Below are 12098 nucleotides of genomic sequence, written 5' to 3'. Positions count from 1 at the left end.
ACAAGCTAATCAGCATTGATAACAGCACTTGACAAGCAATAATGAGCACTAATTGTCCACAAATAGAATGCATGCGCACAACTTGCTAAGCATATTCTGTAATGAACTGTGCCTAAATTGTAATGTGTGCAGTTCAAAAGAGGTGTGTCTTTAGGTGCGGAAATGGGCATTTCATGGGCATTCCAAAATTTACACCTGTAGTTCTAGAATATGGCCCAGTGTGTGTAAATCAACGTGCAGGGATTTACGCTACGTTTTCATTGGTGTAAATTCAGGCATGTAGTTTTAGGCACTGGGATATCAACTAATCGTATTCTATACACCACACCTAAATCTAGGTGCCGCTTATAGAATACGCTTAGTTGGAAATGTTTACTGCGTGGCAGGGGCGTATCTGCGTGGGGCCACAGGGGCCTGGGCCCCCGCAGATTTCGCCCTGGCCCCCCTCCCCACCGTCAACCCTCCCCCGCTGCTTACTTTTGCTGGCGGGGGCCCGACCCGCAGTCTCCATATTTCGTCTTCCTCTGTGGCCATGCTGCAAGGAAGTAACGCTGCAGTACTGATTCGTTGAATCCAGTTCGGAGTCTGACCTCGCAGCACGTTGTACGCGCATACAACGTGCTGCGACGTCAGACTCCGAACTGGATTCAACGAATCAGCACTGCAGCGTTACTTCCTTGCAGCATGGCCATGGAGGAAGACGAAATATGGAGACTGCGGGTTGGACCTCGGCTGGCGGGGGTTGGGGCCCCCTGCCAGCAAAAGTAAGCAGTGGGGGAGGGTTGACGGCGGGGAGGGGGGTGGAGAGAGGCGGCGGCGGTGGCGGCGGCGGCGGGGGGGAGGGAGGCAGGCAAAAATGTACCCCCCCTCTCTGGCTCTGGCCCCCCCTACCGCCGGATTCCAGATACGCCCCTGCTGCGTGGATATTTTACACCCTTATATAGAATCTGGCCCTATATACATGTGGGCTTCTTAGAATTTAGTGCACACTAAGCTTTAGTAAAAGGATACCTTAAAGTCCAATGCAACAGAATTAATGGGCAATTTATATCACAGGCGAATACATTCTTGTTTTTGTTATAATATTACTCCATGTTAACCCTTCTATCTAAGAAACACTTTTTTGCAGTGAGATCTGAATGTGATGTGTTGTGAACTATCTACAGTTTCTCTTTGTTTCCTTATTACCCCTAAAGCACCAACTAGTTCCTCTACCACAGAAAGAAAATAAACGGAGGAATGACAAAAGCCATAGTAGAGAGGACATGCTAATGAGGTAGAAAAGGTTATTCTCTGCCTGTTCCCTACAATCCGGTTCTTAGAAGTAAACATGCTTCAAGGTTATAGAATCAAGGTGGTAAATTTGTCTTCCAAACCACTGATGTTTCAAGAGTAATACATGATTCAAAAGGTAGAATTAAACTCTGGAATTCGTTGCCAGACAATGTGGTAAAGGCGGTTAGCTTAGCGGAGTTTTAAAAAAGTTTGGACAGCTTCCTAAAGGAAAAGTCCATAGACCATTATTAAATGGACTTGGGGAAAATCCACTATTTCTGGGATAAGCAGTATAAAATGTTTTGTACTTTTTTGGGATCTTGCCAGGTATTTGTGACCTAGCTTGGCCACTGTTGGAAACAGGATGCTGGGCTTGATGGACCTTTGGTCTTTCCCAGTATGGCAATACTTATGCACTTATGTAGAAATAGAGATGTAGTTTGTGAAAAAATAAAAAACAAAACAAGATCAATTTGGAGAAAGCTTTGGAGGTATGCTGGAAAATGTTAGACTTACCAGATTTTTTAATTTATTTATAGTAAATTAATAACATTTTAAGAAATATTCTTGTACAGAAAAGAAAAACAGAAGAAAATAATGTAAGGAGAAATCTTCATATAAGAGAAATAAGGAAAATAGTAATTCCCCACATTTTCACTCAAGACCATACTATTGGGAACAGTGGATAGAAAACTACTAAAACATATCACATAATGAAGAATATTAGGTGAACAATTCTGTGCAAAAGGATATCATTGCTAGATTAAGGCTGGGTATCCTCTTGAGCTTCAATAGTAGAACGAGGAAAAGTGCCAATCAGTGTTTTAGTTGAAAAGAAACTAGTTAAATGGGTCATATATCAAATATATAATACAGATTGGTATTTAATCACACATTTGCTTGGAAATTTGATAAAAATAAACCACCCAGCTTTGGAAATTTTGCTAAAAATAGAGCACCCAGCTTCAATACTCCAGGTTTGAAGAGAAAAAGATGTTTTCTTCTTCCTTTGGGTATCTCTACAGATCAGGAAACATATTGATCTTCAAGTTAAGAAGTGCTTGTCTCAATGAACAGTTCAGGGGTGTCCAGCTTTTCATACACGGGCACACAGATGTGGAATGCACTACCATGTCACTTAAAAACAGTCTACGAACTAACTAACTTTCGTAAATCTCTGAAGACATATCTCTTCAACAAGGCATACCACAACGTTCAATAACTGTAACTACAACACATTATCACTCGACCTCTATTTTGATTGATTTCTTTCTATGCCTGTATGCTTAATTTTATCATGTCAACCTATTCTCTATGTAACACCAATTGTAACTTCTACTCTGGAATGGCGAATGCCATAACGGAACATTGTAAGCCACATTGAGCCTGCAAATAGGTGGGAAAATGTGGGATACAAATGCAACAACTAAATGGTGGTGTCAACCTGAGCTACACTAGGAGTGCTCTTGTCCTCATAAATTGTATCATGGGTAAACACCATGAGAAGACACAGGTTTATCCCACCGAGCCTGTGAAACACCCATGACAGGACCGATTGACTCTTTTGTGCAGCATGCAAAAGTATCAAGACTGATGTGATAGGTCCACATGAGCAGAGTTCAGACACAGGTACTACAGCCACTTCTCCTGGGCTGGATACAACTTTGAGCCCAGAGTTAATGCATGTCCCACTGCAACCACACTATGGGGCTCATTTTCAAAACAGAAAAAATGCCCCAAAAATGGCACAAAGAGGCACATGGACTATTTTTTTTTTTTTTTTTTTTGCAAAAACATCCAAATTGCTATTTTCAGAACTCATTTTAAAGACATTTTTCTATGCAGTTCATCTAAATCTCAAGGTGGGGTGTTGGAGGCGTGTTTTGGATGGGGCTAGGGCAGGCTTATGATTTGGACATTTTTCTCTTATAATGCAACATTGTAAAAACATCCAGGGCAAAAAATAGGAAGTTTTTGGCTAGGCCTGTTTCAGTAACGACTAGTGCCAAGAAGGTGCCCAAACTGACCAGATGACTACTGTAGGAATAAATCTACTATAAGGACTCAATATAACTTAATCATTATTTCAATCAGCGCGGGCTATATAATATCACCTAATTCATTCAACAATTGCCCAGCGCCATCAGCTCACATAATAATACTGATGTAGTATATTCCCTCATAACTTTTCAAATCAATAAATATATACATCTGATCTTTTTAGATTTAAATGAACTTAGTTTGGCTCAATTAGCTAATGGACCTCAGTAGCAGAATGAGTGTGGTAGCGGCAACTCATTTGTCAAAAGACCCGATTGCTCTCAACTCTTAACACGCCATTGGCTCCTCATCGGTCCACTCAACCTTCCTTCCGTAACATTTATTCAATTTTGCACAAAATATTACTCATTTAAAAGTAGCTAAATTAATTAGAACTTAACTTTTTAGTAGTTGGTTGTTGTTAGTAAACAGGACCAATAGTAAACAAGACCGACATCGACATGTTTCACAGATGCTGCGTCAGGGTCAGGTCCACTGGAAACAAGGAAAAATGCTCATTAACAATGTAACAATATCAAGTATTCAATCCACTATATTCCATATAAGATAGTCTTACTATCAGAGATGCCATCCTGATATCTTTACTTTTAAGATGGCATTGACATTCTTGAACCTTAAATAATACTGCCCCCGATTCCCACCAGTCAGATTGTTTTATATTCAAACCTATCAAATCCCTTCAAATAAGTACATCAGAGAAGCAATCCCCAATCTAATTGGTTGTGAAACATGCAACGTGTTGCATTAATCAAAGAGAGTCAAGGCAAAAATAAAGATTGTTCATGACAATAGAAAGATATTATTGCTTTCATAGTCCCTTGGTTTGTTATTACATAGCTCATTAATTTCAAATGATCAGTTTTATTATTTAAACAATAGTATGTGTAACAGTGAATGTAAACTTTCAGAGTAGAATGAAAAATTAGTGAAAGCCATTATTATAAATGTCTGTACCACTGTAATATTATCTCAAAAGAATTGCATAATAAGATGTGTAGTATTACAGTACTGGAAAAGCATCTATTGCCAGTAAATGAGTATCTTTTATTTAAAACTGTACTTAAAATGTATGGCTGGTGGCCTAACATAAAATTGTTTTACCAACAACATAAGTATATAAGCATTGCTATGTTGGGACAGACCTAAGGTCCATCAAGCCCAGTGGCCAATCCAGGTCACAAGTACTGGCAAGATCCCAAAAGCAGGGGGATTTTTCCAAGTCCAACTTAATAATGGATCATGGACTTTTCTTTTATGAACATGTCCAAACCTTTTTTAAACCTTGCTAAGCCAACTGCTTGTCTCTGGCAATGAATTACAGAGTTTAATTAATTCATTTAATTTATTTATTAGGATATATTTACTGCCTTTTTGAAGGAATAAATCAAACATGAGCAATAGACATGTTTGATTTATTCTTATTGTACACCGTCTTAAGTGAATTCCTTCAAAAAGTCAGTAAATATATCCTAATAAATAAATTAAATAACTTTCAAATAACAATACAAAGTATGACGTGGAGGGGCATAATCAAAAGTGACGTTCAAGTTTTGATGAGGATGTCCTCGCAGAGCATCCCCATCCAGGGGCGGGGAAACCTGTATTTTCAAAACAAGATGGACATCCATCTTTCGTTTTGATAATACGGTCGGTGACGTCCAAATCCTTAAATTTGGTCATCCCTAGACTTGGTCGTTTCTGATTTTTGGTGATAATGGAAACCAAGGACGACCATCTCAGAAATGACCAAATGCAAGCCATTTGGTCATGGGAGGAGCCAGCATTTGTAATGCACTGGTCCCCTTGACATGCCAGGACACCAACCGGCACCCTAGGGGACACTGCAGTGGACTTCATAAATTGCTCCTAGGTACATAGCTCCCTTACCTTGTGTGCTGAGCTTCCTAACCCCCCCCCCCAAAAAAAAACCCACTACTCACAACTGTACACCACTACCATAGCCCTTACGGGTGAATGGGGCACCTAGATGTGGGTACAATGGGTTTGAGGTGGGTTTTGGAGGGCTCGCTGTTTCCTCCACAAATGTAACAGGTAGGGGGGATGGGCCTGGGTTCGCCTGCCTGAAGTGCACTGCAGTACCCACTAAAACTGCTCCAGGGACCTGCAAACTGCTGTCTTGGACCTGAGTATGACATTTGAGGCTGGCATAGAGGCTGGCAAAAAATATTTTGAAAGATATTTTTTGAGGGTGGGAGGGGATTAGTGACCACTGAGGAAGTAAGGGGAGGTCATTCCCGATTCTCTCCGGTGGTCATCTGATCATTTTGGGCACCTTTTTGTGCCTTGGTTGTAAGAAAAACACGACTAGGTAAAGTTGTCCAAGTGTTCGTCAGGGACATCCTTGTTTGTTTCGATTATGGGCTGAGGACGTCCAAGTGTTAGGCACGCCCAAGTCCCGCTTTCGCTATGCCTCCAACATGCCCCCTTAAACTTTGGCTGTCCCTGCGACGGAAAGAAGTTGGGGACGTCCAAAATCAGCTTTCGATTATACCGATTTGGACGACTCTGTGAGAAGGACATGCTAATTGATAGTGTAGGGTATAAGCAAAAATGGAACATATAGATAGGTTTGAGAGTTAGACAAGTTAGAAAGGTGACTAATTTAAATAAAGTTGCACATGAGGTTAGAGAGATGGTTAAATATTATCTCAGCTAGGGTAGGAGTGGATAATTGCACACTGAGCCCTGTTTACTAAGCCGTGTTATGTATGTTAACATTTTTAGTGCGTGTTAACCATATACGTGCCTAAACTTTCCCTATAGGTGCCTACATGGTTAGCGCACACTAATTGTAGATGTGTTAAAAACACTAACGTGCTGTCACAGTTGTGCCCAGGTTCCTTGCTTACAGACACTTCGGCCCCCGGTGGTTAAACCTGGCGGGTGCTGGGAACTGATGGCTTACCGTTTCCCATGTTTCAGAAGATATGCTGGTCCGGTCCAGATCTTCCAGCCTTCCAGAGTGTTTTGGGAGTTTTTTGGAACCAAGCAGTACCCGTACTTAGTGACCTCCCTTGTAGGTTGCCTTTATTAACCACCTGGGTAGGTTTCTAGTTTGCCTTGCAACAGAGGTCCTCAGAGGTGTTTCCTTTGGTGAGAGTTGTTGCAGTGCGTCTGTGCTGTTTTTTCTCTTTTGTGCTTTTGACCCTGCTTGTCTCCTGGATTATTCTCCTGCCTGCTGCCTGCCCAGACCCGGCTTGTTTCTGGACTATTCGTCTGCATGCTGTCTACTTGGGACCCCAGCGTGTTTCTAGTGTTACCTGCTGTTTGTCATCCGGCTGCTGTGTCCTGCAGTTCCTCCTTCATGTCCTGTCCAGTAAGTCCTGCCGGCCGCTTGCAGCCTGGAGCTCAACTCTTGGTGAAGGGCGGCTAAGTGTATGTGAAGCCTTGCTCCAGTCCACTGTGTTCCAGTTCTTTTTGCCTTGCCTGTGTTTGGGTGATTCCTCCTGCCGCTGCCGATCTCGGCAGTGGCCCAAGGGCTCACTTACCTAGAAGTCCAACAGAAGTGTGACACATGCCTTAGAAAACAGGGCCCTGAGTGAAGAAAATTTTGCACCAAAAAAACTCCCCAAAACGTTGAGCACTAATCTATAAGCCGTGTCTAAAGTTAGGTGTGTTTTATAAATTAGCGCTTAAGTCCCCAGTGGTTGCACTTAAATTTAGATGTGTCCATTTGCAACAAAAAGAATGTGGTGCAAATACCCACGCATAAATTTAGGTGTGGATCCCCCTTTATTCTAAAATTGCATGTGTTATCAAAAACCATGTCCATCCCGAACTGCCCATGACCCTCCCATTTCCGTGCCCCTTTTTTTGGGACACTTGTAAAATGTAGGCATGGATTACGTGCCTAAATTTATGTGCATACATCTTAATTGATTCCAATTAGCACCAATAAAAAGCCAATTAATGGAAGTAATTGGCTAATTATTCAATTAAGATGCATCTGAAAGTGCCCTTTATACAATTAGGAGGATAATGGGAACAGCTATTTTATGAAGGAACACATTCTAAAAAAAAAAATGTGGCATCATTTTGGCTTTGAACAGTGGTGGCCAAGAATTAATGGAGATGCTTGATAATGGTCAATTTCCAATGGAGAAAGGATTACCTTTACTGACTCCCATCCCAAAAAATTCTTCTTTGAAATCTAATGTTATTTCGAATTATAGACCAGTAGCTTCTATACCACTTTTGGTGAAAGTAATGGAGGGATTGGTGGCACAACAATTAGCAAGCTACCTGTCTCTTCATGATACCTTAGATGAATCTCAATCAAGTTTTAAGAGGGGCCATAGCACAGAGACAGTTTTGGCCACTTTGACATCTAATTAGTAAGGGTAAAGAAATTGCTTCTGATACAGTATGATCTCTCACATTCCTTTGATGTGATGGCCCACTCTGTTCTATTATCACCTAGGAATATCTCCCCTAGATCTAGGTGTTTTTTAATTTTACAATATCCGGACCCAAAAAAGATGGTTTAAAAAATGTTTTTGTTAGTACACTTGCATATTCGGCAGCTAGCCAATGGAATGATTTACCAATCGATATTAGAAGGCACTCTAACTAAAGACATTCTTATTTAGACATTTTTTAAATATGTAATGATTATGTTGTATAATGTATCTGGCCTTGTTATTAATTTGTATAATTCCTGGAGGTGTTCCTATTTCTTCTTTTTGTGAGCCACACTGAACTTCGATGGTATGTATGGGATATCATATAAGTTTCATGTAATATTATGTAATCTATATAAATAAAAATGTAAATGTTCGTTTGTTCAAAATCTTAAATCTCCAAAAGTTCTTCGCCGATTGCTTTCAAATTTGGACACAACGTTCCATTCGAATACGCGCATGTTTTTATATACCTACTATTATATAGATGTCACAGCTGTCGTACTCATGGAGCGGAAGCAGTGCAATGAGTAATTGCAAATCAAACTGAGGAAGAACGTCCATCACCGAACGAGTGAAACAGACAAAGAATGGCTGAAATACGTGCCGAGGAAGCAGCAGAGCGATGTGCAGCCAGTCTTGACAATGCACAGTTGCGAGCACGGCGATCGCGTTCTGCAGTTTCAGATCTGCTTCGTTCTCAACAGAATCAATGCAACAGGCTGACAGTGGCTTAAATCTCCAAAGGTTCTTCACCGATTGCTTTGAAATTACGCGCATGTTTTATATACCTACTATTATATAGATGTCACAGCTGTCGTACTCGCGGAAGGGAAGCAGTGCGACGAGTAATTGCAAATCAAACTGAGGAAGAATGGCCATCAGCGAACGAGCGAAACACACAAAGAATGGCTCAAATACGTGCCGAGGAAGCAGCACAGCCACGTGCAGCCAGACTTGACGATGTACAGTTGCGAGCACAATGATCGCGTTCTGCAGCTTCAGATCTGCTTCGTTCTCAACAGAATCAATGCGACAGGCTGAGAGTGACTTAAATCGCTGAAAGTTCTTCACCGATTGCTTTGAAATTTCGACACAATGTTGCATTCAAATACGCGCATGTTTTTATATGCCTACAATTGCAAATCAAACTGAGGAAGAACGGGCATCAGCGAACGAGCAAAACAGACAAAGAATGGCTCGAATACGTGCCGAGGAAACAGCACAGCGAAAAACATCGCTCGAGGCTCTTGATCGATCATTGCAAGATTTGCGTGGAAACATCAGACCATTTGGGAACACATTAATATCGCTTGCAGGAGATTTCAGGGAAACATTACCTGTAGTTCCTCGATCGACACCAGCGGACGAAATAAATGCTTGCGTAAAATACTCTACTTTGTGGCAACACGTAAAGACGTTAAACTTATCTACAAATATGCATGTCCAGCTGCAAAACAACCAATCAGCTCAGATATTCTCACATCAATTGCTGAAAATTGGGAACGGAAAGGTGCCGGTTGATCTGACCTCAGGACAAATTTCATTGCCTCATAACTTCTGCAATTTAGTGGCCTCAAAAGAACAATTGGTTGAAAAAGTATTTCCCAATCTTCAAACCAATTATAAGAATCACGATTCCCTGAGTGAACGAGCTATTCTTGCGGCTAAGAACAAAGACGTCTACGAACTGAACAATATTATTCAGTCTAATATTCAAAGCGAGCCACTCACATACAAGTCCGTCGACACTGTTCTAGAAGCAGATGAAGCGCTTAATTATCCAACAGACTTTTTCAATTCACTCGATCTGCCAGGGATGCCACCGCACGTACTGCAATTGAAAATCGGCGTGCCAATTATCGTGTTGCGAAATATCAACCAGCCAAAGCTTTGCAACCGCACGTGGCTTGCACTAAAAAAATTAATGAGCAATGTCGTACAAGCAACAATCTTGACAGGACCTTTCAAACATGAACATGTCCTCATTCCTCACATTCCTATGATTCCAACAGATATGCCATTTCAATTTAACAGATTGCAATTCCCAATTCGATTGGCGTTTGCAATCACCATCAACAAAGCTCAGGGCCAATCTTTACAATTCACCCGTTTACATCTACACACGGATTGCTTCTCACATGGACAATTATATGTTGTATGTTCTACAGTCAGCAGACCAGACAATCTCTATCTCTGCACACACGATGGAACAATAAAAAATATTGTATACCCACAAGCATTGTGAAATTAAACATATTAGAAACGTGCGCTTCCTCTTTTCTTTCTTTTCCATTTTACCACACTGAGCCACAGCAACGCATGGCCGGGTAGAGCTAGTATATGCATAAAAAGCAATTTTGCAACCTATGCATGGACATGATGCCACTTATACGTGTACGTTCTGGACTTAACAAAGCTGGATATCCCAGGGAAGTCAATTAGAAGCCAAGTTACAAAACAGAAATGTTAGAAATTTTGAAGTACAGTTTGTTGGCTTTTTATTTCTGAGCTACAATTAGATTCTGCAAGATTGCATCTTTTTATTCAATGATCAATTTTGAAGTTTTAGACTGTGGCTAGACCTCTGATGCAGGCGGTTTCGCCAAACACGGACTATATTGGATCTTATCAATAAAGTACTGTGACGCCCCCACTACTCTGCTTGCTCTTTTTTGGCTACTTGCTTCTGCTTATGTGCTTTTTGGACTCTCTCTCATACATATCCCGACTTGTAAAAACAGACTTTTTATTTGAGGCAGTCTTACTTTCCATGGGTGTTTTAGTACATGAATTTGATATACTGTTCCTTCTTCTGTATCAATGATTCTTTTACTTAGCCCAGTTCTTTCAAGATTGTAGTTTCCTTTGTACTAGATAAACTACTACTAACTACTATTCATTTCTATAGCACTGCTAGATGTATGCAGTGCTGTACACATTATATGCAGGTACTTTCTCTGTCCCTAGTGGGCTCACAATCTACAAGTTTTGTACCTGGGACAAAGGAGGGCTAAGTGAATTGCCAGGGTCACAAGGAGCCACAGCAGAACATGAACCTAGTTCCCCATGACTTCACTACACTAACCATTAGACTACTGCTCTGCTCCAGGGGCCCTTTCACTAAGCTGTGGTAAGCACTAACACGTGCTTAGTGCATCATAAAATGCCTTAATGCGGAACGCACTCAGGCATACCGTGGTAATTTTTGCATCAACCCGCGCTACCCACATGCTAAAATATAGATTTATGCTTTAGCACTGGGGCAGAGAGTATGCATGTCCTGCTCTAATCAGTTAGCACAGCTACGTTGCCATTCACTAACCGATTAGCATGTGGTTAGCACGTGAGCCCTTACCACCTATAAAATAGGTGGCAGTAGGGACTCATGCTCTAATGGCCATGTGCTAATGTGGAAAATTTGCATGTGGCCATCAATAGAAAAAATCAGAAATTCGGCCATTTTACCCATGCCATTTATGCTTTGTTGATATCCTAGCGACTAAAACTATGAGCATCCATATACACCAACAAAAATGTGGTATAAATCCTAGCGCATAGATTTAGGCATAGAGGGCCATATTCTATAACAATGTGCATAAATTTTGGAATGCCCATGAACCCCCCATTTCCCTGCCCTTTTAGCCAGTGCGCATTCAAATTTAGGCACAGTGCGTTACAGAATACACTTAGGGAGTTGTGTGTGTAGATTCCAATTATTGCCAATTAGTGCTTGTTAAGTGCTGTTGACAACACTGATTGTCTTGTTAAGCCGAATAACTTACAGACATTGTTATAGAATATGCTTGGATTTTGGTGCGGAACTCTAGATGCACTATATAGAATCCTGGGGTAGTGCACGACAACGGGGAAATTACCACAAAACACTTCTTTTGGATTTTACTCACACCTTTTTCAGTAGTAGCTCAAGGTGAGTTACATTCAGGTACACTGGGTAGTTCCCTGTCCCAGGAGGGCTCACAATCTAAGTTTGTACCTGAGGCAATGGAGGGTTAAGTGACTTGCCCAAGATCACAAGGAGCAGCAGATGGATTTGAACTAGCCACCTCTGGATTGCAAGACTGGTGTTCTAACCACTAGGCCACTCCTCCACTCCCACTTTAATGTAAAAGGCCCCTTAGATTTTGACATTTCCAGAAAGCACTGTTCTTTTAGCTTCATTGTTTCTAAACAGGGTTCATTTAATTTACTTCTAGTTGTAACTAACATATTATCTTATCTATAAAATAATCTAATATGGCATTATATACAACTTCAATTAACTTTTCATTGTGAGATAATCGGAGACCTGCAGTACCACTTAAAATGACAAACTCTAAC

The sequence above is a fragment of the Microcaecilia unicolor genome, chromosome 4, assembly GCF_901765095.1.
Source record: "Microcaecilia unicolor chromosome 4, aMicUni1.1, whole genome shotgun sequence".
NCBI classification, from domain to species: Eukaryota; Metazoa; Chordata; class Amphibia; order Gymnophiona; family Siphonopidae; genus Microcaecilia; species Microcaecilia unicolor.
The sequence above is the reverse complement of the archived record's forward strand: the minus strand, read 5'-3'. Positions refer to the sequence as shown.